The sequence below is a fragment of the Suricata suricatta genome, chromosome 5 (genome assembly GCF_006229205.1).
Source record: "Suricata suricatta isolate VVHF042 chromosome 5, meerkat_22Aug2017_6uvM2_HiC, whole genome shotgun sequence".
Classification (NCBI taxonomy): domain Eukaryota; kingdom Metazoa; phylum Chordata; class Mammalia; order Carnivora; family Herpestidae; genus Suricata; species Suricata suricatta.
Window position 1 is genome coordinate 8,643,916 of NC_043704.1, and position 27,566 is coordinate 8,671,481.

At 43.7% G+C, this 27,566-nt stretch overlaps 1 protein-coding gene and 1 long non-coding RNA gene across 11 annotated transcripts in view; one reads left to right on the forward strand and one right to left on the reverse strand.

The window, feature by feature from the left end:
- KCNJ15 (potassium voltage-gated channel subfamily J member 15) overlaps nucleotides 1-27,566 on the reverse strand; it is a 73,779-nt gene that overhangs the window by 8,519 nt on the left and 37,694 nt on the right. For 2 of the 9 annotated variants that reach the window (XM_029938958.1, XM_029938951.1), the window contains exon 3: nucleotides 25,418-25,501. The exons of 6 other annotated variants lie outside the window; for them this stretch is intronic. The gene's annotated coding sequence lies outside the window, so the exon portion shown is untranslated. Of the gene's footprint in view, nucleotides 1-19,051; nucleotides 19,617-25,417; nucleotides 25,502-27,566 lie in introns of those variants that run through there. One more of the 9 variants, XM_029938954.1, reaches the window with a different exon arrangement.
- Nucleotides 92-15,666, forward strand: LOC115291480. 2 transcript variants are annotated; one of them, XR_003908473.1, is made up of 3 exons: nucleotides 92-229; nucleotides 14,604-14,750; nucleotides 15,466-15,666. It is a non-coding gene; the product is annotated as an uncharacterized LOC115291480 (long non-coding RNA). The 2 variants fall into 2 exon arrangements; XR_003908472.1 differs by lacking the exon at nucleotides 92-229 and adding an exon at nucleotides 13,744-13,942.

Below are 27,566 nucleotides of genomic sequence, written 5' to 3' on the forward strand. Positions count from 1 at the left end.
TAGGGAATGGAGAATCTGTTTTCATCTTTTTGTATCAGATGCGGTCATGTGACTTCGTTAGCCAATGGAAACGAGCCTCAGTGACTCCTGCCTGAGCAAAGGCAGCCATTGGACTCCTGGCAGGGTGTCCGGTGGGTCTTGGATTGGGCTGCTCCTTCTTCTGAAGAATGGGAGAAGGGAGATACCAGCGGCGGAGCTACAGCTGAGCCAAAGCTAACTTGCAACATGGGTGAGAAAAAAAACTCTCGTAGCTTAAACCACTGGATTCTTAGAACTGATTGTTGCTGAAGCAGTCTAGTGGAAGCCTAACGACAGGGACACAGTTGCTGTAAGATTTGTATCTTAATATGATAGGATTCAGTAAGCAGAGAGGGAAAGACCAGGACCTGAGGTCCCAGGTGGGGAAAAACACCTACTCTGGAACAATGCTGGGAGTGTCTGACCACAGCAAAAGCCCTCAGGCATAAGGTTCCTCTTAAAAATGTAACACACCCCACCTACTCCCCTTCGGGTTTCAAACCCTCAGGAATTTGACAAAAGACCTAAGTATGGCCGTAGACCCCCCCTTATACAATGAAAACCAATCAGGAGTGGACCACCCAGAACCTAGAGGCAATCAGGAATGGACAACCAGTAAGGGTAGAACCTGAGAAGGAACAGGAGGAAGGGATGGAGGAGGGCTGACCAGAACCTTACAAAATGAGGCCCCTCACCTCTAGTCCTCAGGCATTCACTTTCGAATGTCCCCTATCTGTAAAGAGAGCTTTCCTACCTTTCTTCCTTTCTAATCTTAATACTCTAACAAACCTTTTCCTGCTGTGCATTTTGCGTCCACCTCTTCATTCTTCAAAGTGGCAGGACAACAAATCCCAGGTATTGTGGTAAAAAAATCCTACAACATTAGGATTATATGCCTACCTAAAAGATCCTCTCTTCAAAGGAAATAAATCAAGTCTTAGAACATTCCTACTGTAAACTCTGAATGTTGGTCTATGAATAAATGCTAGAGAAAGAAACCCAAATCTAACAAGATTCCAGTAGGAAGAAAGATTTGCCTGATCTGTAAGGACAACTAGGAAAGGTGAATAAATTCTCATTAAATTGCTTCTAAATCTTGACAAGACAACTTTTCAGGGCAGAAGGAGATAGAAGTGTCTTAGATGCTATATCACTCTAATTGTCAAGCAAGAAGCACTTAGTGAAGGTAGCCTCATAATCCGTGATGAGAGGCACACGTTATCATTACTGATCACTTTCATTTGGGCAAGGGGTTACTTAAGAGAAACCAGAACTTTCCACAGCAATTACAGACAGTATTATATGGATGCCTTCTCTTTTCCTCATGAAGAAAGTATTTTCTCGAATTTCTAAATGAGGAAAGGAAGCTTTGATGAGGTCATTGACACATGTTCACAGAGTTCATACATGGAGGACCTTGCTGGAAAATGAGATCTGTCTCCAGAGCTGTGTCCCTGTCGAGTCCCTGTGGCCCTCTGTCATCAAATCCAACTCACAAAGAGCATCTCTACACACCATGAACTTCCTTTAAAAAAATTTTTTTTAACATTTATTCCTTTTTTGAGAGACAGTGTGAGTGGGGGAAGGACAGAGAGAGAGACACACACACAGAGAATCCAAAGCAGGCTCCAGGCTCTGAGCTGTCAGCACAGAGCCCAACGTGGGTCTCAAGCCCACAAACCATGAGATCATGACCTGAGCCGAAGTCAGACGCTTAACCGACAAAGCCACCCAGGCACCCCTACACACAGTGAACTTTCATGCAGCATAATGGAGGTTCCTGCTCACTACCTGTTAACATCCATTACAGAATAAATAGCTATGATTGATTTATTGCTGATATTGTGCCAGACCTTATAAAGGGACCGCATATTAATTTGAATTCTCACATCGACTCTGAAAGAGGAACCGCTGTTCCTGGAGGGTTCCAGGCTAGGAAACTATGATATGGCACATGGTTTGTTTCAGCCTGTGCTCCATGCTTCTCCTCTCTACACCATGACGTCTCTAACTTCCATGGGTCTCAGATTAACCACAGGTCTTGAAACATAGCTGTGTCCCACCCCGAGTTTCTGATTCAGTGGGTCTAGACTGGAACCTGAGAATCTGCATTTCTAATGAGCTCCCAGGGGACGCTGGCCCCGCTGGTCTTGAGGCCACACTTGGAGAGGGTGACCTACACTATGCACCACCTAATGAATTATATAAAACACAGAGGAAATTCCCAAGCACATAAATGGGGTTGTCTCAAATGTTCATTACTTTCCAACAAAGGAATGGGTCCTTTGGTGTAAGAAAGACGAGAAAGTTAGTGGGGTTAAATATACAATTATGGTAGCTTCCCTGTAGAGTTATCAATTTCCAGGAAAAGTCTCCCAGGGGATAGAAGTTCAGGTACAGTATCTTGGGGGAAGGGGGGAAATGAGAATTTGGGAGAAAAGGAAAGAAATTGATTGAAAGTTTCCCCAAAGTCCCCTGAATAGTATCATCTGTTCATTGCCCAAGAATGTTGGAGGCCTAAGGAGTGAACCTAGACTCTATGGTTGAAAGAGTTGGAGCTGCAAAGTCTTAGCAGTCTTTTGTTCAGCCTTCCCCAAGTGCAGGGTGCAGGCATTCCACAGATAAAGGGATCTGTGCTCAGATAATTTGGGGAAGTTTTGCCTACCAAACATCCAAACAGCTTACAATCTATACCCATCGGAGACTGACACCTCATGTTTGTATATTACAGGGTCTGAGACGTCCTGCTGAACTATATCTGGCATTTCTAGAACACTTTTAGGAGTGCTGATTCGGTTTAAACTCTGCACTTTAAACCTGGGGGGGGGGAAATTGGATCAAAAAGGCTGAGTGACTTGTTCAGGGTCACTGAGCCAGTGGCCAGGTAAGGGGTGGAAGCAAGCAAGGCTTTGTGCCTGTCAATCCATTTTACAGGCAGGTATCTGTCTTTGTTGTCATGAACTATCCTGAGTTGAGCCAACCATCTCACAGGATACTGACGATGGGGTTCCGGAGACCAGGGTGAATCTGTCTCCGCCCGCCCCCCACACACAACAGAAGTTACAGAGTCAGTATCACTTGAAAGCTCATTTGAAATGTCAATTCTTAAGTTTCACACTTCAGCTGATGAATCACAACCTCACAGGCGCTGCCCGCAATCCCTGTGTCTTAAGAAGAACCCAACTTCCAGAAGGATTATATGGCCAGAGTTGGTCAGCAGTGACTTGGTGGGTTGACGGAGTCCTTTTTTTGCCTTCTTATCCATTGGAAAAGCAAAAAGTCCTCCTTTAAAGACAGATCCTGCATTTTTGCGTTGCATGTGAGTGTCTAATGATCCAATCTGCCTCTGTGGTCAAATATTTAGCCTTTTCCCTATGTTTCCATTCCATTATTATTGTTTCAAATTCCATAAGTACTAAAAAAAAATCCTTTTCCATCTCTCAGTGTGGTTTACATAGTTATACCCTTTATTCTTCAATGCAGATTCTTTTCTTTTTTTAATTTTTTTTCATTCCATAGAACATCAACCCTTCTCTACTCTGCAAAAACAAGTTTAAACAGACACAAGGTTCAACAGGAGACTCATTTTCCATTTTCCATGGCAAAGACTCCGAGCACTGGAATAAGGCAGGAGTATCATTTGCAGAATATTTTGGTAAAGACAGTTTAATTTCAAGCCCTTTATTCGTGAAAGAGCTGGCTAACCTAAATAAAACATTATACATCTGTCTGTTGTTACAAGTGACCAACTTAGCTGAACGTTATTATTTAATAACAGCTAACTTTCCTATAGTGTAAGAGCATGCAGTAACTAAACAGCAAATGGAAATTTCCTTTGGTTTACCACCCTTGGTCTCTCCGTGCTCCGACATGTGAAGAACTTGGGTAATAAGCATACTCTCCCCTCTAATCACAGCATGGCTTGGACATGCATTGTTGTGGAATGACTGGTAAAACAGGAAAATTTATGTCTGAGGGGAAAAAAAATCCCAAGGCGAATTGTATTGCGTTAGCCTCCCTAACGCACTGGCCCCAGTTTTCTCTTCAGGGAAGAGATTTCTTTAACTAACTCGTGGATACTCACTACTCTTGCCTGGATGAGTTCAAATGTAACAGAGAGAAGGCAGCTCAACAGGGTCCCATTCAGATTTTAGCTAGAGAAGAAAACGCAGAGCGTTGGGTTTGTCTGATGGAACCTGGGATACATGAGAATGGAAGGCATCTGCTTTTGCAGACAGTACTTGTAGAGAAATAAATCTTTTATTTGGTGTATTCTGTTTAATAAAACTCGAGCTGAGCATAGTTGGAGCATTAAAAGTGGAAGGGAAAAAATGGGAAGCCCGCCAGGAGGTTGGTTTTCTGTCACCTTCATCTTAGTACTATTCGCTGGAGACTAGAGCTCTGTGTTGTTGTTACAATGTGTCATTACATCAAGCTTTCACATTGATTTCCCCCTTAATGAATCTCTCACTCACTGAGAGATTGAATCCACCACCTTTAACCCCTCCCATCTTTCTTGGCCTCACATATATAATATTTTTACTATAAGAAATGCATAGAAATATAAAAAGAGTATCACTTTATAAATCTACATACCGACTTCAGGCTGCCTTGTTTTTCTGGCTGCACGCTGCCTACTTTTTCTTCTGTTTAGAATAAATTTGGAATTGTTGGTCTCTATCAATTGGTGATTAATGGGCTTGGGAGTGATTCACCTGGACACAAGAGCAGAATTCTCTCCTGGTTGATTTCCACGCACAGTATAATCATAATTGGGATCTCATCCCAGACAAAGGAAATCAAGACTTTTGCTTGATTTGGATCCTGGTTACTTACCAATGGGATGAGTGTCAAAAGGTTTTGAAATTCAGTCTCACTGTCGGTCTCAACTTTGACCACATTTGTCTGATAGGGAGACGGGATATCACGGGATCTTAGGGGAACGTAGTTTATTCCCAAATTCTTGGATTGTGGTCAATTGACATGAAGGAATGGTCATATTTCTGAGCTATCTGCTTGTCCCAAAGTTGAAAACATAGGTGCTTATGATCACTGAGAGATAATAAGAAAATCTCAAACTTCAAAATCCCTTTCCATCCAATCGAAGTCTGATACCCTTGGCAGTCAATCTCCATCAGTAAACAGCTCAGAAGACACTTTCTAGCCATCCATAGTTAATTAGCTGGAGGACTATCAGGCCAATTTTGGAGTTTTTAGGGGTTAGTAGGTAGAATATGAGATTCCCAGTCAAAAATGAATTCCAGGTGGACCACCAACAATTTTCTAGGATAACTATGTCCCATGCAGTATTTGATGTATACTTATACTAAAATTATTTCTTGTTTATGTGAAATCCATAAACATGTACTATATATGTATATCATAAAGGAGACCTATACTTAAAATTTTTTTTCATTTATTTATTTTTGAGAGAGACAGAGACAGAGAGAGAGAGAGAGAGCATGGGCAGGGGAGGGGCAAAGAGAGGGAGACCCAGAATCCAAAGCAGCTGTCAGCACAGAGCCTGACACAGGGCTTGAACTCACAGACCTGAGGTGAAGTCAGATGCCCAACCAGCTGAGCCATCCAGGTGCCCCAAGAGACCTCTATTTTTATTTTCTAAATCTGGCATCCCTAGGGAAGAGCAAATGTATGCTCCTGGGTAGCTCGGAAGTTCAAAAACTGTAAAGACAAGGTTTACTGCACAGACATTCTTAGAAGAACAGCCAGTACTGAGAACACTGCAGATAAATATAACCATTCTAGGATGAGAGAGAGAGAGAGAGGCCATTTCATGCCTGATTCATTGGAAAGTGTCAGAACGTCTAATTAGCTGGCCTCTGTTTTCATCTTTTAGCTTGGGGGTCCTTAGCCACTTTTGCATTAGGGTCCTTTTGGTCAAACTGCCTTCTCAGAATAGGTTTAGACAGATAAGAATAAAAGAAATATGATTACGGGGGGGCCTGGGTGGCTCAGTCAGTTAAACGTCTGACCCTGGTTTGGACTCAGATCATAATCTCACAGTTTGTGAGCTTGAGCCCCATGTCCAGCTTGATGCTGACAGCACAGAGCCTGCTTGGGATTCTCAATTTCTTTCTCTCTCCCTCTCTCCCTCTCTCCCTCTCTCCCTCTCTCCCTCTCTCCCTCTCTCTCAACAAATAAATAAATAAACATGAAAAAAGAAGTATGATTACAAACGACACCAGTAACAGTAAAATGCACTCATTAAAGCACTTTAGAAAACACAAATGAGCTTCCTTCTCAAGCATTAATAAGAGCTAACATTTTGAAGGTGCGGTGAACAGAAATGGTATTTTGAATCTTGGAAACAACTGTAATGTAAAGTGGAAATACTCTGATTCCCTCTGTGACCAAATCCCAGTGGGGGCTAAAAGGAGTACAGTGTGTTCCCCATACATAGTAAAAAAAAAAAAAAAAAGTACACATTTTAGTCCAAGGTGATTGAGAACAAACTGTTCTTCGCCCCCCACCCCCAGCCTAGGCCATGGACACTTTATGCCTAACCGTCCCCGGGGTTCCACGGACCTGAGCTTAAACCCTGTTGTGAAAGAGGCCGCCTCCTTCAGTGATGCGGATACTGTCCCAGAAATTAAGCCAACGCATTGAATCCTCCTTGATTGATTTCCCCAGGGACGCTCCTGACATTTGAAGCAATATTCGTCTCTTCTGGAAGCACAGCTAGGACACTGAGCAATTAGAAACACAGTTCAGGGGCGCCTGGGTGGCTCAGTCGGTGAAGCGTCCGGCTTCAGCTCAGGTCATGATCTCACAGTTCGTGGGTTCGAGCCCCACGCCGGGCTCTGTGCTGACAGCTAGCTCAGAGCCTGGAGCCTGCTTCGGACTCTGTATTTCCCTCTCTCACTGACCCTCCCCTCTCATGCTGTCTCTGTCTCTCAAAAAAAAAAAAAAAAAAAAAAAAACCTATTAAAAAATTAAAGAAAAAAAAAGGAAACACAGTTCATTCCTCATGCAGAAGGACAGCACCGCACGGCCCGGGTTGGCAGTGACCAGGTCGCCTGTGCACGTGCGATCCGTGCAACAGTCCCCATGGGGAGACATCCCAACACCCCTTCCTCGGAAGCCACCCTACGGTTTGTCCTTACGTGGAAACAAACAGGGAAATGACAGCTCAGACCCACACAGAAGCCTCTGTCTTCAGAGCCTGACACGTTCCATTTCTCAGAATTGTGAAGCTGGATTTTTACAGTAAATGTGCTATTCAGGCACATGCAACTTGATGTGACCACGATTTCATCACAGCTCTTACCAGGAAGAAAGAAAGCTTACTCATCCACAGAGTAGTTGTTCTGACAACACTCCTCTTTATAAATCCTCCTATGCTGACAGGATAAGTCTTGCACAGCTTTGCAAAGGTAAAGTCTCCACTAAGCCTCAGCCCTTGCTCCCTGTTTGTCTTTCTTCCCTTCAGGATGTAGCCTGGCTGCATGGCTGCCTCTCCCCCCACAAGTTCAATGCCCTCGGGGATCCTTGTCTCCCACAGGCCTTTCCTTCCTATAGGTTCTTATTCTCCCCTTCTCAGTTACCTTTGACCTGTTCTTTAAAAGTCAGGTTGAATATTACCTCCTCTGTACTTTAAAAAACAACGAAACACCTTTCTTCATAAACAGCATAAAGGTTAAGCGTACAGGATCCCGCTTCTGTTAATAGTAACTGTGTGACTTTCGACAGTTTTCTTAACCCCTCTGTGCTCAGTTTCTCATCTGCAGAATAGTGACAAAAGAAGTTCTTACACAGGATGGGGCCGGGTGAGGTTGTGATACGTAAAGCTGCCTCTCACACTGGTTATTACAGAGGAGCTATTATCATGAGGTGTTTACAATAAACAGACTACACAGACTATGACGTACCAAAAGGAAATTGCGTTTCACATAGATAACTGCAGAGGGTTCTTATTTTTTATCACAGCAAGTTCTTGCAAATGAATAAAAAAAAACCCATTGCCCCTCCCCCCAAAGAGCAACCTTTATAAACATATACTTCAAAAAAAAACTAGGGCACCTGGATGGCTCAGTTAAGCGTCCCACGTCAGCTCACGTTATGATCTCACAGTTCGTGGGTTCGAGCCCTGCGTCGGGATCTGTGCTGACAACTCAGAGCCTGGAGCCTGCTTCCGACTCTGTGTCTCCCTCTCTCTCTGCTCCTCCCCTGCTCTGTCTCTTCCTCTTTCAAAAATAAATAAACATCAAAAATAAAATAAAATGAACACCTCTTTGTTTATACTCTCTGACCCAGTGACTTTATGTCTAAGAATCAATAGGAAGTGTAAGTTGAGATTATGTATAAGAATGTCTTCTGCATTAGTTACAGTATTGAAACATTCAGATCAACTTACATCACCAATAAGAAAGAAATGGTTTGAAACCTAAAATGTTTATAAGCTAAAATAGTGTGTAGTCTTTAAAAACGATGGCAAGGGGTGCCTGGGTGGCTCAGTTAAGCATCTGGCTTCAGCTCAGGTCATGATCTCACAGTTCGTGGGTTCGAGCCCTGTGTCCGGCTCTGTGTTCACAACTAGGTCAGAGCCTGGAGCCTGTATTCCAATTCTGTGCCTCCCTGTCTCTGTGACCCTCCCCTGCTCACGCTGTCATTCTCTTTCTCAAAAATAAATAAACATTTAAAAAATAAAAAATAAATAACTAAAATAAAAACGATAGAAAAATGCTAAATGCTTTCCATTGAAAATAGGAATTTGAAAAGCGGGACATACAATGCATTTGCTCCATGTCTCCTTTCTACGTAAGATTAAAACGAAATGCATCTACCATGTCTGTAGCAGTTATCTCTTCAAAGGAAAACAGAATTAAAAAGGTTTTTCAACCAGACTTTCCATTTTATGGAGTTAATCTGAAAATTCAATTTCCCTAGTACAGACCATTCCCAAACATTCCAGATTTTACTGTAAATGAGAAGTATGCACTGTACCCTACTGAGAAACTTTCCACACACTGTTGTGGCCAAACCATATGAAATAATTTACTTTCAGAGACCTTTAGGTTGTACAACCCCAGGAACCCAGTGTTCAGGAAGTGTTCAAGGTTAATATTCGGGTTATTATTTTATGTCAACTGAAGGCTTCATTTAATCGACGGGGTTGGAGGAGTTTGCATTTCACCCAACAGGCAGGTTTCCTGCTCCATGCCTTTGTTCAGGCAGGTCCCTTTACCCCAAATTCCTTTTCTATGCCCTATGTCTGGCACACTCCTATTTATCTCTCAAAGCCCAGCTTAAATACCCCTTCCTTTAGCTTTCAAGGAGAATTCCTCTTGTTCATTTCCTCTGCCTTTTGCAAGTGGTTCACACCTCACAGTAATAATTGTGGCTGCAGTGATGTGTCTGAGACTCCTCTTTCCCCTTAAACCAGGCACAGTGAGGGTGTGTTTCATTGATAATTTTTAAAATTTAACGTTTATTTATTTTTGAGAGAGAGAGAGAGACAGACAGAGAGACAGAGCATGAGTGGGGGAGGGGCAGAGAGAGAGGGAGATGCAGAATCCAAAAGCAGGCTCCAGGTTTTGAGCTGTCAACACAGAGCCTGGAGCCTGATCCAGGCTCAAACCCACAAACCATGAGATCATGACCTGAGCTAAATTTGGACGCTTAACCAACTGAGCCACCCAGGCGCCCCCTTAATTTAACTTTTAATCCTAAGGCCAACACAAATACTGCCACGTGGTGGAGATGTAATGTTAGAAGGAAGAGTGGAGTAGCCAAAGACGCCATGCAAGTGACTCCCAGCTGTCCAGACTTAGTATCTGATAAAACTCATTTAAAGATATGCCATCTGATGTTTTGGGTCAGAGGGGAAGCCAGTCCAAAGCCTGGCACATCAGAGAGAAGAGAGTACAAACGTGCCCCTGACTTGAATCACTGAACTAGCAACAAAGGTTTAGACTTCCAATTTTGAGTCATAGCTCAAAGAATATCCTACAAGATCCTGCCTTGAAGAGAAAATGGGTCTTACGTTTCTCACTCTGGTAACGTTGACAAGCACAAGGACATAAATATCTTCAGTTGAGCTTAACCCAGTTACTTTCTATGTGTTTCATGTTCTGCACACTCACCATCATAAGTGAAAGGCTTTAAGATCCTTTCGAGCGCTAGCTCTGTTTGATTCCTCAGAACAGAAGTCTCTGACATTTTGTACCTCAGGAATCCAAGAGCAAGGACAGAACTGAAATATTCAAACTGGGTTTCTACTTTAACCTTTTCAATGTTTGTTTATATGTTATGCATCTTTAAAAATGTACATATTACTACATACTAGTACATGCATATTAGTACTTATACGTACAAAAGTATGTATCGTGCCTGTAAGTCCAAAGTGTTCTCTTGTGTGGCATATGTGCGTATGGTGTGTGTGTGTGTGTGTGTGTGTGGTGTATGTGTATGTGTTTGTGTGTGTGTATGTGGTATGTGTGTGGTATGTGTGTATGTGCATACGTTCTTCTGTATTTGTGGTGTGTGTGTATGTGCGGTATGTGGCAGGGTAGGGGATTATATATTTTTGAATCCAGTGCTTATTATTTTTCAATGTTTATTTATTTTTGAGAGAGACAGAGAGGAAGACAGAGGACTCAAAGTGGGTTCTGTGCTGACAGCAGAGAGCCCAATGAGGGCTTGAACTCAGAAACCATGAGATCATGAGTTGAACCGAAGTTGGACGCTCAGGACTGAGCCACTCAGGCACCCACAATCCGAGGCTTTAAACCAGTGCTTATGAAGCCTTAATATGCAGACAGATGCCCTGGGGATCCTGTAAAAATGCAGATTCTGACTCAGAAGCTTTGTGCTGAGGGCTGCGAACGTGCATTTCTAATGGCCTCCCAGCGAGGAGGTGGGAACTGGCTGTGGTGTGCAATCAGCATTTTGCAACTGGAGTTCCTCATCTGAACGACACAACACAGAACACAGAGAATGGTTTCAGTGACCCTTTTCTCTCCCGTGGATGGCCATCACCAGCTGATTGCCCTCACAAAACTCTATTGAGAAAGGAGCCTTACCTCTGGAAGAAAGTTCAAGGTCAAGGTCACTAACTAACTTCATTTTTTAAAAAAACACTCTTTATAATCACCACACAACATCACAAGTCAGTCCTGTATTTAATAATTCTTTTCCAGTGTTGGTTCTCCTTTACTAATAGAGTAACTAGAAAACAATGTTTTGATGATTCCTAATTATGAAAAGTCCCGTGGCTCTAGAGTGAAGCAGAAGAAAGCTTAGTCAGAAGTCTCTGACTAGTAACAGCTACCTCCATCCACCCTTACCCTGATGGGATCCTAGTGTTGAAAGTCAGTGGGTTACAAATGTTCGCTGTCCAAAGGAAGAGGAGAAAAATAACACACGTACATATATAGTGCTCAATGAATATTTGTGAATGAAAGCATACATGCACACACACACACCCACACACACAATATTGACAAAATGATTCTCATAATTCACAGAGGCTACTCAGCCAGCCATTCACGTGTGTCCCCATTCAACATTCAAGACGATTTTGGTCCAATTTGAACCACATGCCCTGGCTTAATTTCTGAGCCACTTTCTGCTAGGCAATAGTTGTTTCAAACCCATTCTCTAATATCTGCATCTTCTCTGCTGTGGGGCTGTTATCAAGGAAGTGATGTGTGATCAAATGTGAATGATACTTCCTCCCAATATAGGCCCACTTCCCACACAAACATAATACAGCCCACAGAGCTCAGACTCGGTGCCTGAGATCACGTTTTCAGGATTAGCAAGGACAGTGGAGTGGATGAAAGAGAAGTCCTCAAGTGCCATTACATTGGCCGTTTGACATGAGTTGGTCCCCAAATTACATCTAGTTGGCCAGTTCTTCATGCTCTGTCTTGGATCTGTCTTCAGCCCTATTTTCAGTCAAGAGATTCCATTTTCAGAAGGTGAAATTGGGACCAAGACCCTGGTTGCAAACCTTGGGCAATGCCCTCTTGTGTTTCCTGAGCCCCATCTCTTGTTCCTTTTTGATCATTGGTAGATATCCCTCCTGGAATAAGAAAAGCCAAATTACTGTCTTTGGGTTGTGGGAGGGACAAAAGGTTCTGCTGAGGAGAATTGTCTTGCATCACACAGCCAAGCCTTGAGGACCCCTAGTTCACATCAATATCCCTTGAAGCTGCCCCTCTCACTTCTCACCCCTACCACCTTGGTTTAGAGGCACAGACTTTCTTTCTTTGGTGACCACAGGAGGCTTGTAACCAGCTACCTGTCCCCAGTGGCTGTCCCTCTAAGACATTCCCATGGGGCAGCCCTGATGATCCCTGAAATCTCTCCTCCACTGTCCAGCTCAGCAGCCCTAGTTATCTACAAACCAAGGTCTGATTCTTTGACCTTATGAACATGGTGTGCGAGTCCATCAGGAGCCACCCCACCTATCTCTTGGCATCAACTTCTCTGCAGCCTGTGCAAGCCGTGCTGAATGACTCACGATTGCCCAAATGGGCTGGTCCTCTATTGACTGATTCAATACCTTCAAATGTTCCAGGGCATCTGCTAGAAAGCTCTCTCCCTTTCTTCACCTGCTTCCTCCTGTCTACTTTTGAGAACTTGTTCATTCTAGGGATGTGCTTCCCCCATTCTCAAGGGTTAAATGCCTGCCCTACGTGCTCCCCCATCCCTGTGCTCTGTCTCTCAGAATATTTATCTCAGGGTGGAGAAACTGTTGGTTTACTTCTGTATATCTAATTGCAATAACAATGGTAAAATTAACAGCAGCCATTAGCTGAGAGCATACACGTGCCCAGCACTGGGTTGGCAGGTTCATATTCCTGAACTCCAAACTTCAGAGTAACTCTGGCAAAACTCTGGGAGAAGTAAGGGGTTCCAATAAGCTTGAAAGCTCGCCTAAGACCATGCAACTAGTCAGCCATGGTGACAATATTTAGATCCAGGTCTGACTCAAACTCCAGCTCACATATCACCCTCCATTGTCTCTTGTTGGAACATAAGCTGTCATACCCTATGTTGCGTGTGCCAGTGTCGAGATCCAGCAGGAGCTCAATGTTTATGAATGAACAAATAAATGGATGAATGAATGGAAGCAAAGGCAGTTTGGAATATTCCAGTGCTGGGAAGAGCAGCCATGGCTCAAAATGAACGCTCCCATATATCGGTGTGTTGATGAGTGAAGTGGAGAAAGAGTTCCTTTACCTCGGTCCACTTACTGCTGAAAGATGCAGGCGAGGACATGCTATGAAGCCAGAATTCCCTGGAAGTTCATGGGGCTGCCTTGCAACACCCCCACCCTGAAGCTGCTGCTATGCCTCTATTCTTTCTTCCTAGGAGTGGCTCCACAGCCAGCCAAGCCTGACTCAGTCCGCCTCTCTTCCCACATTTCCTTTAGAACCACAACACATGGTCTTCAGTTCTGCCTGTGGATTAATTCTTGTTTCCATACCCTGATCCTCTGCTCTTTCAAGGGCTTCATGCTGCTCACTGTGCCCCTGGCCTCTTTTCAGCCCCTCTTTACTCAGACCCCCTTTTAGAGCCAATCTCCTTTTCAAAAATGAGAACGTGTCTGTGTCAGTCCCTCAAGTCAGTCTTCAAACTGTTTTTCATATCTTACATGATAAAGTCTAAACTTGTTATGCAATTTTGGAGTCTTCTAGGTCAGAGCCCCTGGCTGCCATTTTGGGTACATCTCTGGATCTTCACGCCATCATCCATGTCTCAGTGATGGTGATCTGCACTTTCAGAACACTGCATGCTGCCCCACATCTTTCTACCTGCCTTTGCTCCGAGTGTGTCCACTGCCTGAAAGGCCCATCCTAGTACCAGATCCCCCAGATGAAACCCCCATGGTTCCCCAGCTAAGTCTTCCCACTGAGGGTTCATTTAAGACCTGCCTCTCCTTGACTGCTATAAGGTATCACGACCCTCACTCCAGTATCATGACTTTCTCTGAATGTATCTATCTCCCCTTCTGGATAGTGAGTTCTTTGAGAGTAGAGGTTGGGCCACATTCATCTCTATATCCACAGAAACACAGCGCCCGGCATTTAGTAGGTGCTCAAAGAAAAAAAGGTTTGATGACTCATACTTATGACTCTATAAATGAGTCAACAAATGGATTAATAACCAATCCAGAAATTAAAAAATGAATGAAGATCAAAGACATGGCCCAAAACCTATGAGTGGTTTTGACATATTTATCATTACATGTGAAGTTTTCTAAATTCTTGCTCTGAAGTGACTTATAGTCACATATTGTTTTATCTCTGTGGGAAATGAGTTCCCACTGTGCTAACAATTCACCGGGTTCAGGAATGCTTCCTTTCATGTGTCCCGACTCAGACACTCCCGGAAGTTGGCCTGACCATTTCAGCTTCCTCCGTTGCCGACCCTTATTCTGTGATTCACTGATGTCCTCCAAGAATACGTACATGGATGTTCGGATATAGCTCTGCTCCCCAAGGATGGTTTACTTTTACGGGAATGATTAATCATACCTGCAGTTACTTGAAGCGTTAGAAGTTTCCACTAAAGACGTATAATTATGTTCACATGTGCTTTGTTTCCTTCCTTAGTTACCCGGCTGCCCGTACTCACACAGACACAAAATTTGCCTGGAAATTGTTGCAGAATCCTCTCTGTCTTCATTCACTTGGTGGCCATTTTAGCAGCTTTCTCAACAACATCTTTAAAAATCCCAAGGACTTAACTTGACGACCATGGTAAGGTCAGAAGGAAAGGAGGGAAGGCTCATGAATCCATACAGTGAGCAGGTGCTTCTTCCAATCTCTCCCCCCACCCCCCAGTTCTTCCTTTCATCCATCAAACCATCACATTTGATTTCTAGGATTTTCTTACCAAAATCAAAGGGACTAAACATTGTTTGGGGCAGTCTGTTACCACCTGCTCGGTCATGAGAAATAAGATCTAGTTTCTAATGCTATTTCTATGACCGTTTAAAATAAGCTGTGGAATGAATGAGGAAAACTAAAACCATATATAGCGTAGGATTAAAAATGATGCCATGGATTTTAAACTCCAGTGGGATAACACCTCTATCTGGGTCATTATTTTCTAGAAGCTGTTAGTATTCCCTAGTGACTCCTAATCACCAACATATCATTTATTCACTCATTCACTCTCTCGCTGACTTATTCGGCAAGTATTAAAGACTATTGTAAGAAAAATACGATCTTATGCCTGGTCATCTAATAGTTTTATCATCTAATAGAGGAGATGACATATACATGAATTGTTATAACAGCAAGCAGAGTAGGATCCTTTCTGGCTAACTCTTAGGGACATTTATACACTTCTGTAATAAAAGTTATGATGTTTATTGCTTTACGTTTTCCCCCATCCCACAAGTCTGTATGCTGCATAAATACAAGGACTTTGTCTTATTCTAATACTCTATATTGTCCTTATCTAACACAGTGTCTTCCCAGCTGATATGAATAAATATAATACATAGAAACATACAGAAAACATCCGAGAAAGGATCAATTCTTTCCAACTGGAAGAATCACATTTGTCTTCATGGATTTCTGTGGGAAGAGGAACTAGAAGAAAGACAACTGTCTGTGAGAGGAACTGCCCAGGCAAAAAAAAATAAAGTATGATATGGTTGGCAACTCATTTTCTTGAGTAGGTTCATTTGATTGGATCATAGGTTATATCAGTAATTCCAACTATGGTTGCATATAAGAAACATATGGGGAAATTTTTAAATGCCCTAATACCTTGGCTTCTCCACACATCAACTGAAACAGAATCTCTCATCAGGGTGAGGGAAAGAAGCAACATATTATTAGGAGCCTGAGTCTTGGTACTTTTTCAAAATTGGCTATTTGCTTCCAGTGTGTATTGATGGTTAAGAATTACTGTAGTACCTTAGGAAATTTAGTATCAGGAAATATTGAAAATTATAGTGGCAATAGATTTTTAAAAGCTCTGGAGGTCAAACTGAACAGTTTGATCTTTCAACAGGTAAAAAGAAGCCAGCCTCATGTAGCAAGACAGACTGAGACAGGGAGAGTGGATATAAAGAGACTATGTAGGATGCTGTTAATGCAATAAAAATAATGCAATACATGACCTCCAGGGCATCACCACCTTGGCTTATCAACAGGTAAAAGCTCCCACACATATTAGATGTGAAGTGGTGGGGGGGGAACAGGAGCTGGAGGGTCTCTCTGGTTTGGTTCCTGGATGAAGAGGAAGACTCACATGACAGAGAGTATTGAAGGCAATGCCGTGAGATTGGCTCTCAGCATGTTTGCTTTGAAGTGTTCTTCCCTAAGACATAAATTTGGGGCTGGTGATGAAGATTTAGGAATCACCTCACAGGAGCAGAAGTGAAACACATGAACCAATGAGATCTGTACAAAAGAAAAATGCCAAAAGCAGAAGGAAGCTGAGGGCTGAATCTTGGAGACTGCCTGCATTGAGAAGATGGAAGACCTTCCAGCAACGCAGCTGGAGGAAGAGCAGCAGCGTGGTTGGTTAGGCAGCCATGTAGCTCATCAGGGTGGACAACTAGGGGAATGAGATTTCAGGAAAGAGGACGTGTTCTAGGGGTCAAAGATTTGAGGGTGAACAGGAGACACTGGCTCCCAGGGGAAAGTCCTAGAAAAGTGGGGGACATCTGTTTCCCTAAGACAGAAGGGAAAGAGGAAAAGTTACACCTACTCCTCATGTATTTATTGAGCACTTACGACTTTCCAGACTCTTCCAAATATTGGGGACACAACGGTACAAGAAAAATCTTTGTTTTCATAAAGCTTCTATTCCAGCTGAGAGAAAGAGGAAGAAAAATAGAAAAAGTTATAGAAAAAACATGGAGCAATAGAAGAGGAAAGTTGATGAACTGTGCCTTTAGTCCAGGGAATAGACTCCAGATGGTCCTTTGGGGAAATATGAGCAGGGCTGAAAGATGTGAAAGAAACCAAAGCTAGCTCTCAAGAGGCCAGGAGACAAGAAAAGACAAGAGATGGGATAGCTGGGTGGCTCAGTTGGTTAAGCATCCAACTTCAGCTCAGGTCATGATCTCACAGTTCATTGGTTTGAACCCTGCATCAGGCTCTGTGCTGACAGCTAGCTCAGAGCCTGGAGTCTGTCTTCATATTCTATGTCTCTCTGTCTCTCTCTGACCCTCCCCTGCTCATGCTGTCTCTCTCTCTCTCAAAATTAAATTTAAAACATTAAAAAAAATTAAAAGAGATGAAGGAGTTCAAGCAGCCTCAGGACCTGGTCTCTTGGTTACACCTACCATGACTTTGCAGGTGCCGAGGCTGAGCACCCTGGGAGCCCTGGCTGAGTATGAAGAGGGGAGATGCCCGGAGCTGGGGAGCAGCAAAGCCTCAGCAGTAAAAGGTTACCGGGACTCAGGATTACAAATACCATGTTAGAAAAATAAACATCTAAAAACCACAGAATGTAAATGCTCAAGGTCACAGTGCACTCATCAGCTCGTGGAATCCATAAGGTAATTGAACACATTAAGAAGCCTACTAACTCTGCTATTGAGTTTTAAAAGGGGTATAATTTAGTATCACCAGCTATCAATTAGGCCTGTTTTCCTCATCTGTAAAATGAAAGGGTTGGGCAAAATGGCCTCCAAGCTCTCTTCAGCATGGGCAGTGGTGAACATTGCAAAAATCCGAGACTTCATTTACCTCTGTAACGTGTACCTTGAATGTGTAACTACTGGTGCTCAGAAATGCAGCTGCACAGTAACACAACTCTGGGCTGACTAAACCCTTCGTCTTATGGACCATCCTGGTTTTAAAGATAAATTGCCCTGTGAAAATACATAGCTTGAATTCTGGTGGGAGAAATCTCAGGTGTCATGGGTAATTGAGAAGCTATTGTTAGGACATTGGAACAGACTGACAAGAACATTCTTAGAGATGAAGAGGTTCTAATTATTTGCAAGCTGGGGAAATTGATTCATCAGTATGGGGGAAAAGGGGTTAAAAGATTCCAAGGAAGGAAAGAAGGAAGGAAGGAAGGAAGGAAGGAAGGAAGGAAGGAAGGAAGGAAGGAAGGAAGGAAGGAAGGAGAGAAAGAAAGAAAGGAAGGAAGGAAGAAAGAAAGAAGAAAGGAAGGAAGGAAGAAAAGGAAGGAAGGGAAAGGAAAGGAAGGGAAAAGGAAGTGAAAGAAAGGGAAGGAGCTTTTCAAATGTCAGAATGAATAGCTAGGGATATTAAATAGAGTTATATACATATGAGTCACCTCTCAGAGCTGAGATGAATTTACAGCAATCTATGTAGGATCTTTTTCACTCTCAAAACTTGTGAATTAGAGTTATCTGCCTTAAGCAGATCCGAAAAGCCTCAGGTAAAATGTGACCAATTGGACAATCAGTAAGGAAAACCAGGCTACTAGCTAACTATCATTTAATATGTTAAACATCTTACCCCTTTTCACAAGCCGTGCGTTTTGTGGGTACTACAATGCATATTGGAAGAAGTGAACCTCAGTACATGCTTGTTCAAACAGCCACATTTGTCAGACACCTTGTCATTGAAGTCAAGGTCTTTAAGTCTCAAATATCAGCGCTAATTCTGCAAGTTATTTATTTGTAAATTTAATCTGAATGAATCGCTAACTGCTATTTTTAGAAGCATGCTCCTTCTTTACTTATAGTTGTACACCCAAAGCCTTTGTTCCAGCAAACAAATTGGGGTTTCAGTCTTTACAGGATGGGGTACAAGTATTCATCACTCTTTTTCCTAAGTTAGAACTGTATTTTAATTGCAACCCCATAATAGAGTGCTTACTTATATTTAAGCCCTAGGCCTTTCAAACATGGAAGTTTTCTTCAAATCAGTAAGATATATATTAGTTGAAATGAAAAAGAGCAGAGAGTAAGGGAAAAAAATCATGCCTGAGGTCAAGATGAATCATTTTGGTTGGACCTTCCAGAAATTCTCCTGTCTTTTGAGGTTTGAATGTTTTCTTTTTCCCTTCCCTCCATACCACCCTGGGTGGCCAGCGGGAAAGACTCTGGGGTTCTTACCTTGAATCCAGGTGCTGGGGCCCAGCTCAACTGAAGGTCCCAGGGATCCGGGGCAGTGATGAGGGGGCCCAGCTCTGCAGAAAAGACCTGGAAGGGTGTGTGCCGTGCAAACCTTGGGCTCCCTGCTCACGTGGTAGCAGAAGCTGGGCAATGAAGCATTCCTCACCCACTTCCGTGGTGGATGAACAACAGAGCCCTTGGCCTGTAAGGAATTCCAGCCCAGGACTTTGGATTTTATGGGTGAATGACAAGCCCCCTTGCAAAAAATAAAGGTATATGTATCTGATTTGGCTCAAGATTCTTTTAAAAGCTATTTGACAATAGAAACTGCCAAACAGAACTACCGCATAAGGCAGCACAGCGTTTCCTCACGCTTCATAGGTGCTGGGGGAGACTAGGCATTCCTCCTCTCTCTCGAATTCTCTCCAACAGGCTCTGGAGCCTTGGAAAGTTATCTGACCAAGAATCACATTTTAATCATTCTCAAAGCTGTTATGGGCCTCACACTCTCCGTCAAGGGCCCGTCATGGTGCTGGGTCACAGGTGGTGTGGTTTGTTTTTAAAACATCAGGTTACTGGGGTGCCTGGGTGGCTCAGTTGGTTAAACATCTGACTTCAGCTCAGGTCATGATCTTGTGGTCCGAGAGTTCAAGCCCCATGTCGGGCTCTGTGCTGATGGCTCAGAGCTAGAGCCTGCTTCAGAGTCTGTGTCTCCCTCTCTCTCTGCCCCTCCCCCACTCAAGCTCACTCACGCTTTCTCTTTCTCTCTCTCAAAAGTAAATAAACATTAAAACACCAGGCTACCAAGCAGCCCCTTGTGGTGGAGAATTATTATAAACAAATGGGAACACACTAGAAGTCTCCTTTGATGTTGGATGGATCTTGTGCCCTGTCGTTCTCAATGACCTCTGCATGCATTTCTACAACTGGTTTTTCTCTGCCAGCCTGTTCCCATAGTGACCTCTGGACAGGATGTGGACTATCCGTCCGGAATAATAATGACTAGGTCCTCAGCCAGGGTGTAGATGGCTGTATTGTGGAACATTCTAGCACACAGGCTCTCTGTTTTCTGCCTAGAAAAATACCGAAATGGTGCTCAACTTAGTCCTCAGAACTGTCTTTGTAGGACCGTCCCTGGGAATGACAGTGTTCAGGGAAGGGGCTATTAACAAATGTGAATAGTTTAGGACAGCAGGGATCGTATTCCTATGTTAAACCTGTCCTCTCTCTCTCTCTCTCTCTCTCTCTCTCTCTCTCTCTCTCTCTCTCTCTCTCTCTCCACACACACACACAAACACACACACATACACCACACTGGTCCAATGTACAGTTTTTGTCATCTTCCCTTGGTTCTGACTAAATCAGATGAATCATCACATAATTCATTTAATATTATTCTATAGTCAGCTTTGTCCTGAGCATTTTGGTGATAGGGAAGCAACGTGAAACAGTGGAAATCTGTAGGGTTGGAGCCAGACAGACTTGGCCTGAGGACGAAGGAAGACGTCCTGTGGAAGGTACTTGGGAAAGTGACTTTGGACGAGTATTCAGACTCCCTGATTTTCAGATTCCTTCTCTCAAAAAAGGGCGATAACAGGGCACCTGGGTGGCTCAGCCAGTTGAGCATCTGACTCTTGATTTCAGCTCAGGTCATGATCCCAGGGTCCTCTGCACTGAGTGTAGAGCCTGCTTAAGATTCTCTCTCTCTTTCCCTTTTCCCTTCTCCCCTGCTCACACACATTCTCACTATAAATAAATAAATAAATAACTAGGGGAGATAATAAACCTTGCCTCGCAGTGAACTAGGATTGTGAACAGCCAGCTGAATGCACCCAACACAGGGTGCAAAGCAGGACTCTGAGAAGCGTAGCTGGCCATCACTCGGTCAAGGGTGAGGGGACCCACCAGCAATCAGGGACTTATCATCTTCTTGGGGCAAGAGGAGACACCTGTGCTGAACAAACACCCCCATGGGGGCCCAACATACAAAAAGGTCTTCATTGCACAGATGCCTTCTCGCTTTGGTTCATCCTAGAGAGAAGGAAAGTCAGGGAGTCTGGAAGTGGTGAGGCCCCCGTGGAAGGGAAAGTGGAGCCTCATGGGCCTTGAAAAGAGGGTGTTCAAGGTGGACAACGACCAGAAGGGGAAAGAGGCCACCTAGGCAAAGCCAACAAGGTGAGGACGAATCCAGAGCAACTGAACAGGAGGTAAGGAGAGGTGGGAGATAAGCTTGGGAAACTGAGCCCAGGTGATGGAGAAGGTTGGCGATAAGCACGTTGGTTAACAGATACTCTGGTCAGCACTTACGACAGATTCCTTAAGTCTGGGTAAGACCACTGCTCACTGCACACGTCCCCTAGTCCCAGGGACACCTGGTGTTTTGGTGGCAACTTCTCATCTCCTTCTCCCTGATTTTTGAGAGCACTGTGGTTTCTTTCCCCACCAGCTTGTGTAGCATGTACTCAATTTATAGTTTACAGGGATTTCTCACACACCCATGTATGTTTTCCACTGAAGTCTGTACTTTTTCCTAGACCCACCCGAATTCCAGAGCATGGCTCATTTGTATGCCAAGTTCACAGTATTTCTCTTTGTCACTCTCCTCTTCTTGTAAAACCTAGGACAAAGTTACCTTTTTAATGTTTCTGTGTGCTTTTAACAGCAAAAAAAAAAATGAAGGATGTCAAAAAATGATTACAAGGGTAATTTCTGATTCAATTTGCATTGAGAACAACCCGGTCAATGGGCTTCTGCCAAATCTAAAATCTTTTTATCAGAGTTTGAGTAGCTATAGGGGTAGAATCCCTTTTATAAGTAAAAGAATAACTTAAAAAATCTGTTTGAAGATTTTGTAAGAGTGGCAACCTAGACTCTGGAACTCTGGGCTTTTTAGAAAGTATGGTTTTAGAAAACAGAACTGTATAAAAAGGGAGTTAGTTCCCAAGGAGGAAAGTCAGCTCATTTTGGTCATTTTGAGAATACTTCTCATCTACTGATTCCTAGAAGACAGAGAATGTTCCCTGACCCGTTCATAAATGTGTCTTCTTTAACTCCCCACTATCTCTGTGGCAGGAATTTCTCCAAGTTCACAGATGAGAAATTGAGAAGTTAAGTAACAGGCAGAGGGTTACACAGCCTGTAAGTGGGGGCTCCCATCCAGGGCCCTCACCTCCAGATCGACCTTTCTTCTTGCCAGGCCCCTGAAGGAAAGCCCTGTGCTCACCTCGGGCAGGGGGCAGGGGGTGCTGAGGAATCTATGCAGGAAGTGGGGACCAGGGGTGGAGACATAAAGAACCAGTCACTGTTGGTTGATGGTTTTCTATGTGCCCCAAATAAGCGAAGACACCGGGGCTCGGGACGTCAGTGAGCCTTACCCTAGGCTCTGTGGCTGGGAGTCCCACACCTGGAATTCACACCCAAAATGTCTGCTCCCAGAGTCCAAAGTCTCTTGTCGCGAGAGCATCCTGCCTCTTTCTTCACACAGTGAATGTCTTTCTGTCAAGCTCCTACCATTACCTGCCACGGGCTTTTTCTCTCCCATCTCTTGTTTGTGTAGGGCTTCAAGAAATCTTATCACCTCTGCATGTTCCCCTTTCCAGAAGTTTCTGAAATATTACTCATTTGACTTTTGCCAAGAAGACTAAGGCTTCTAATCTTTTAATCCACATATATATTTTTCAAAATGACTATAATACTGCATTTTATGTTTTGCTGAAGTTTTATTTTATCACATCACGGTCCCAGAAACCCAGAAGGTATTCCCCACAAAATCAACTTCAAGCTGTAGGCTCAGTGCCAACAGCAGGTAACTGTTGGGAGGGACCTGGCATTGCCTGCTCATTCTCCCTCCCTGGTTATGACTGTCTTTGTCAGACCCTGCTTGCATTCACAAGGTCGCTGATCTTATGAAAGAATAAACTTGAAAAGTCTTGCTTTCATCTTTGCAGTAATTAGCAAATTTGGACACTGCATTATCTTTCCCTTTTTACTGGAGACTCATTCAAGAATGGGCTTGTTGCTTTTCCAGAGCGTCTCAGGAAGACTGAAGCTCATAACTTGCAAACACCAGGTATTCCCGCCCCCCCCCCCCCCCCGCCCCGCAGTTAGAAAGAGCCTGGATTGCTGGAATCTTCCTTCAGGAGCACGTGTCAGTGCCCCTCCCCACTAAGCCTATACTTTTACAATCTTGACAGAAGCTGATGTATTGAATCCCTTGGTGGACTTTTCAGGAGGAAATGGAATGGGCTAGCTACCCTTAGAATGGTGCCTGGAGGAAAAGAAACTTTTGCCATCGACAGGCTCAGAAGAAGTCCTGCAATCCCGAGGACTCTGATTTGTCAGCCGTAATAATTCCTGGCTCTTCTGAGCTTTTATCTGGAGTGTGAGTTGGGAAAAGGCTACCAAGCCCCTTCCACCATCTTTAATTGTTGGCACCGTCAGACCACCTGCTGCTTCTTCCCTCAACTTCCAGACCTGCTTCCCGCCTGCTCTAATAAATGAGTCAAGGCAGTATCAGTAAGAGCACCTCCAGAAAGTTCCTACTGTATGCTGCTATTTTGGTCTTCCATCTGCTTCACTGAGATTCATTCTCTTTCTGCGTGGTGTACTTTTCCTCTCATCTATGTCTGCCCTTCACCGGTTATGTTCCCCCAAGATCCTATGCTCACTCTCCTTTACAGCTCTTTATACTAACTCTCATGTCTTCCACCTGACGCTCTTGACCATGTCTGGTCCCATTACGTTAACTGTTACTGACCAACAGCACCTCCTCTGAGATCCACTCTGTTTTTCCAACACCCCCTGGGGTACCCATCCTAGAGAAGTCCTCAGAACTGATGTATCCCAAACAGAAATCATATTATTTATTCTCCCAAAAGGCAGTTACTTCCCCTGATTTTTGGTCCCAACAATGGCATCCTCATTCTGCCACCCGTAAAATCCTTCCCTCCTACCTAATCTAGTGTGAGCCCTTCTTTTTTTTTAATTCATTATTTCTTTTCTTTTTTTTAAATATTTTATTGCCAAATTGATTTCCATACAACACCCAGTGCTCTTCCCCACAAGTGCCCTCCTCCATCACCACTACCTCTTTTCCCCCCTCCCCCTTTCCCTTCAACCCTCAGTTCTTTTTCAGCATTCAATAGTCTCTCAAGTTTTGCATCCCTCTCTCTCTCCAACTGTTTCCCTCTTCCCTTCCTCCTGGTCCTCCATTAGGTTTCTCCTGTTTTCCTGTTAGACCTATGAGTGCAAATATATGGTATCTGTCCTTCTCTGCCTGACTTATTTCGCTTAGCATGACACCCTCAAGGTCCATCCACTTTCCTACAAATGGCCATATGTCATTCTTTCTCATTGTCATGTAGTACTACATTGTATATATATACCACATCTTCTTGATCCACTCATCAGGTGATGGACATTTAGGCTCTTTCCATGTTTTGGCTATTGTTGACATTGCTGCTATGAACATTGGGGTACATGTGCTCCTATGCATCAGCATTTCTGTGTCTCTTGGGTAAATCCCCAGCAGTGCTATTGCTGGGTCATAGGGGAGTTCTATGGATAGTTTTTTGAGGACCCTCCACACTGTTTTCCAGAGAGGCTGCACCAGTTTACATTCCCACCAGCAGTGTAGGAGGGTGTCCGTCTCTCCACACCCTCACCAGCATCTATAGTCTCTTGATTTGTTCATTTTAGCCACTCTGACTGGCATGAGGTGGTATCCATCAAAACCCTCAAGGAGAAAGTAGGGAAAAACCTCCTAGACCTCCACTGAAGCAATTTCCTACTCGACACATCCCCAAAGGCAATGGAAATGAAAGCAAAACTGAACTCTTGGTACTTCATCAAGATAAAAAGCTTCTGCAAGGCAAAGGAAACAATCAAGAAAACTAACAGGCAACTGACAGAATGGGGAAAGATAGTTGCAAATGACATATCAGATAAAGGGCTAATATCAAAAATACACAAGGAACTCATCAAACTTCACACCCACAAAACAAATAACCCAGTGAAGAAATGGGCAGAAGACATGAACAGACACTTCTCCAAAGAGAACATCCAGATGGCCTACAGGCACATAAAACGATGCTCAACATCACTCATCATCAGGGAAATACAAATCAAAACCACACTGAGATACCACCTCACGCTAGTCACAGTGTGAGCCCTTCTAATGCACATTGTGAGTGCCTCCCTTTCCCCTTCTATTATTGTTCTGGACTCCAGGCCTTCATGCTTTCTTTCTACTGGCCTCTCAAAACACTCTTCTGGCAAGTCACGTGGCCTTCACTGCCAGACTAATGTCCCTAGAGTGCAGCTCAGAACCCTCAAAACCAAAGCTTTTAGTGACCCTTCAGTACTTACCAAACTGAACCCCAGACATCCCTTGGTAACCAGCTTGCCTTGAGTCTCATCACTCCAGAGGCTCAGCACTTAAGGCCGTGGACTCTAGAGGCCAATGACATTGCATCAAATTTGGCTTCACCCCTTATGAATCAACACCCTGCTTTCCTCCTCTCAAAAGCAAGGCTAATAACAAAGCCTACCAGATAGGCTAGACAGCTGTTGTGAGGATTAAGGTGGACCTAGAACTAAGTGGTCTTTAGTGAGCACTCAGCATCACCTTGACTCTTGCCAACAATCCCCACGCCTGCCCCTCTCTCCCAGGTGCACCTGCCATTATCCTCACCCTGATGGCTTCTCCCATCCTGACTTTCAAAGTCCTATCCATTCTCCTATGCTCCCTCAGATTCCCCAGGACCTCTCTCGACAGACCCAAACAGATCTGGTCTTATCTCTTAACCATCCCCAACTGTTTGCCATGCTCTGTGCACTTCTTTTGTTCTGCCTGATGCCACAGAGATTCTGCTCTTTGAGCAGTTTCTACTCTTTCTCCACTTTTGTTCCCATCCACACATCACAGCAGCAGACTGGGGGAACCCCTGAGATCAAGGGCTGAGTCTTCTCTGGCAACCACTCAGCCTCCTGCCAAGCAAAATGCCCTCACACATGTGCTGGGTGAAGGGGCTTGGGGCTGGAGACCAACTATCCAAACCCCTAATAAATTTTGATTAAAAACTCTTTAAATATGCATTCCCACCAACTTTGGGGCTAGCACATCATAGAACCATTTCTTCATATATTGAAAGTTAACCAAAGGGTGCTCCAAAAAGCATGGCATAAAGAACACTCCCAGGAAGCTGGGCTAGACAAGCCAATATCCATCATTATAAAATATATTTTTAAATTTTAATGTTTACTTTTGAGACAGAGAAAGAGTGGGAGAGGGGCAGAGAGAAAGGCAGATACAGAATCTGAAGCAGGCTCCAGGCTCCGAGCTGTCAGCACAGAGCACAACACAGGGCTCAAACTCACAGACCATGAGATCATGACCTGAGCTGAAGTCGGATGCTTAACCAACTGAGCCACCCAGGCGCCCCTATAAAATTTCTTTTTAAATATACACACCCTCACACAGCCTTAGACTCTGGAACACCATGTACTGTCATAGATGGCTCCCAGTAGGAGTGAGATGCATTTGATTATAATCACAGAGAAGAGGCTCTTCTAAATTATAGTCCTATAATATTTCATCCTCAAAATTAGGAAATCTTAGAAAATTCTCTTTGACTTAAAATTTAAAACACCTTCAGAGCCAAATACCCTTATTGCCACAGGTATGTTAACATAAGCCATAACTAATCATGGCCCTTAAGGAGACTAGAGACAATGTGGTGATAGGATCTTGTCCTCTGAATTGGCCACACCGTGAACTGAATCCCCCTCTTCCTCCTGGGATTGCCGCAAATTCCTCCTCTTCTTTCTTTCCCTTGTTTTCATCCCCAGGATCCAACTTTCAGTCCACTCCCAGACCAAAGCCAAGGAGTTTTATTTTTGTGTTCTTCTTTCCAAAATACTTTGCATGCTGCTTATTTTCCCTTTATGGGGTTCGTTCAACTGCTTTGTTTAGGTACATGGTGCCCCATCTAAGCAATTCTAGTAGCCAATCTATCACTTGGAAACATTCACCAAGGGAAAAAAAATGCACCCGTTAGGCATTTTCAGATATATGTTATTTTAAAATACTTTGGATAAAAAGTTCTCTGTTGGCATAAATGCAGGTCATGGTTCAAGTGAAGATGTAATTATAGCCAAAATTCCATCTTCATGTCAATGCCTGTTGGTTCAACGAACATCACCCAAGGAATTATTTGGACCAAGCTCTGGAAGCACCAAGACAGAATCAGGTAAATCTCCATTGTCATGGAGCTTACGACTCAGTCAGTAGGCAAGAGAGACACATAGATTGTCTTATAATGTAGGACTGAGTGGGACGAGCCAGCTGGTCCATGATGGAGAGGAACATCTACAGGGTGTTCTTAGCCTAGGTGTGGTGGGTCATAGATGGCTTCCTGGCACTGGTGCTGGACCCGGGTCTAAACCAGTGGAGACCACTTATCACCTCACTTATGGACAATTAAATTATAGACAGTGATTTTAAAACTAAAGATTC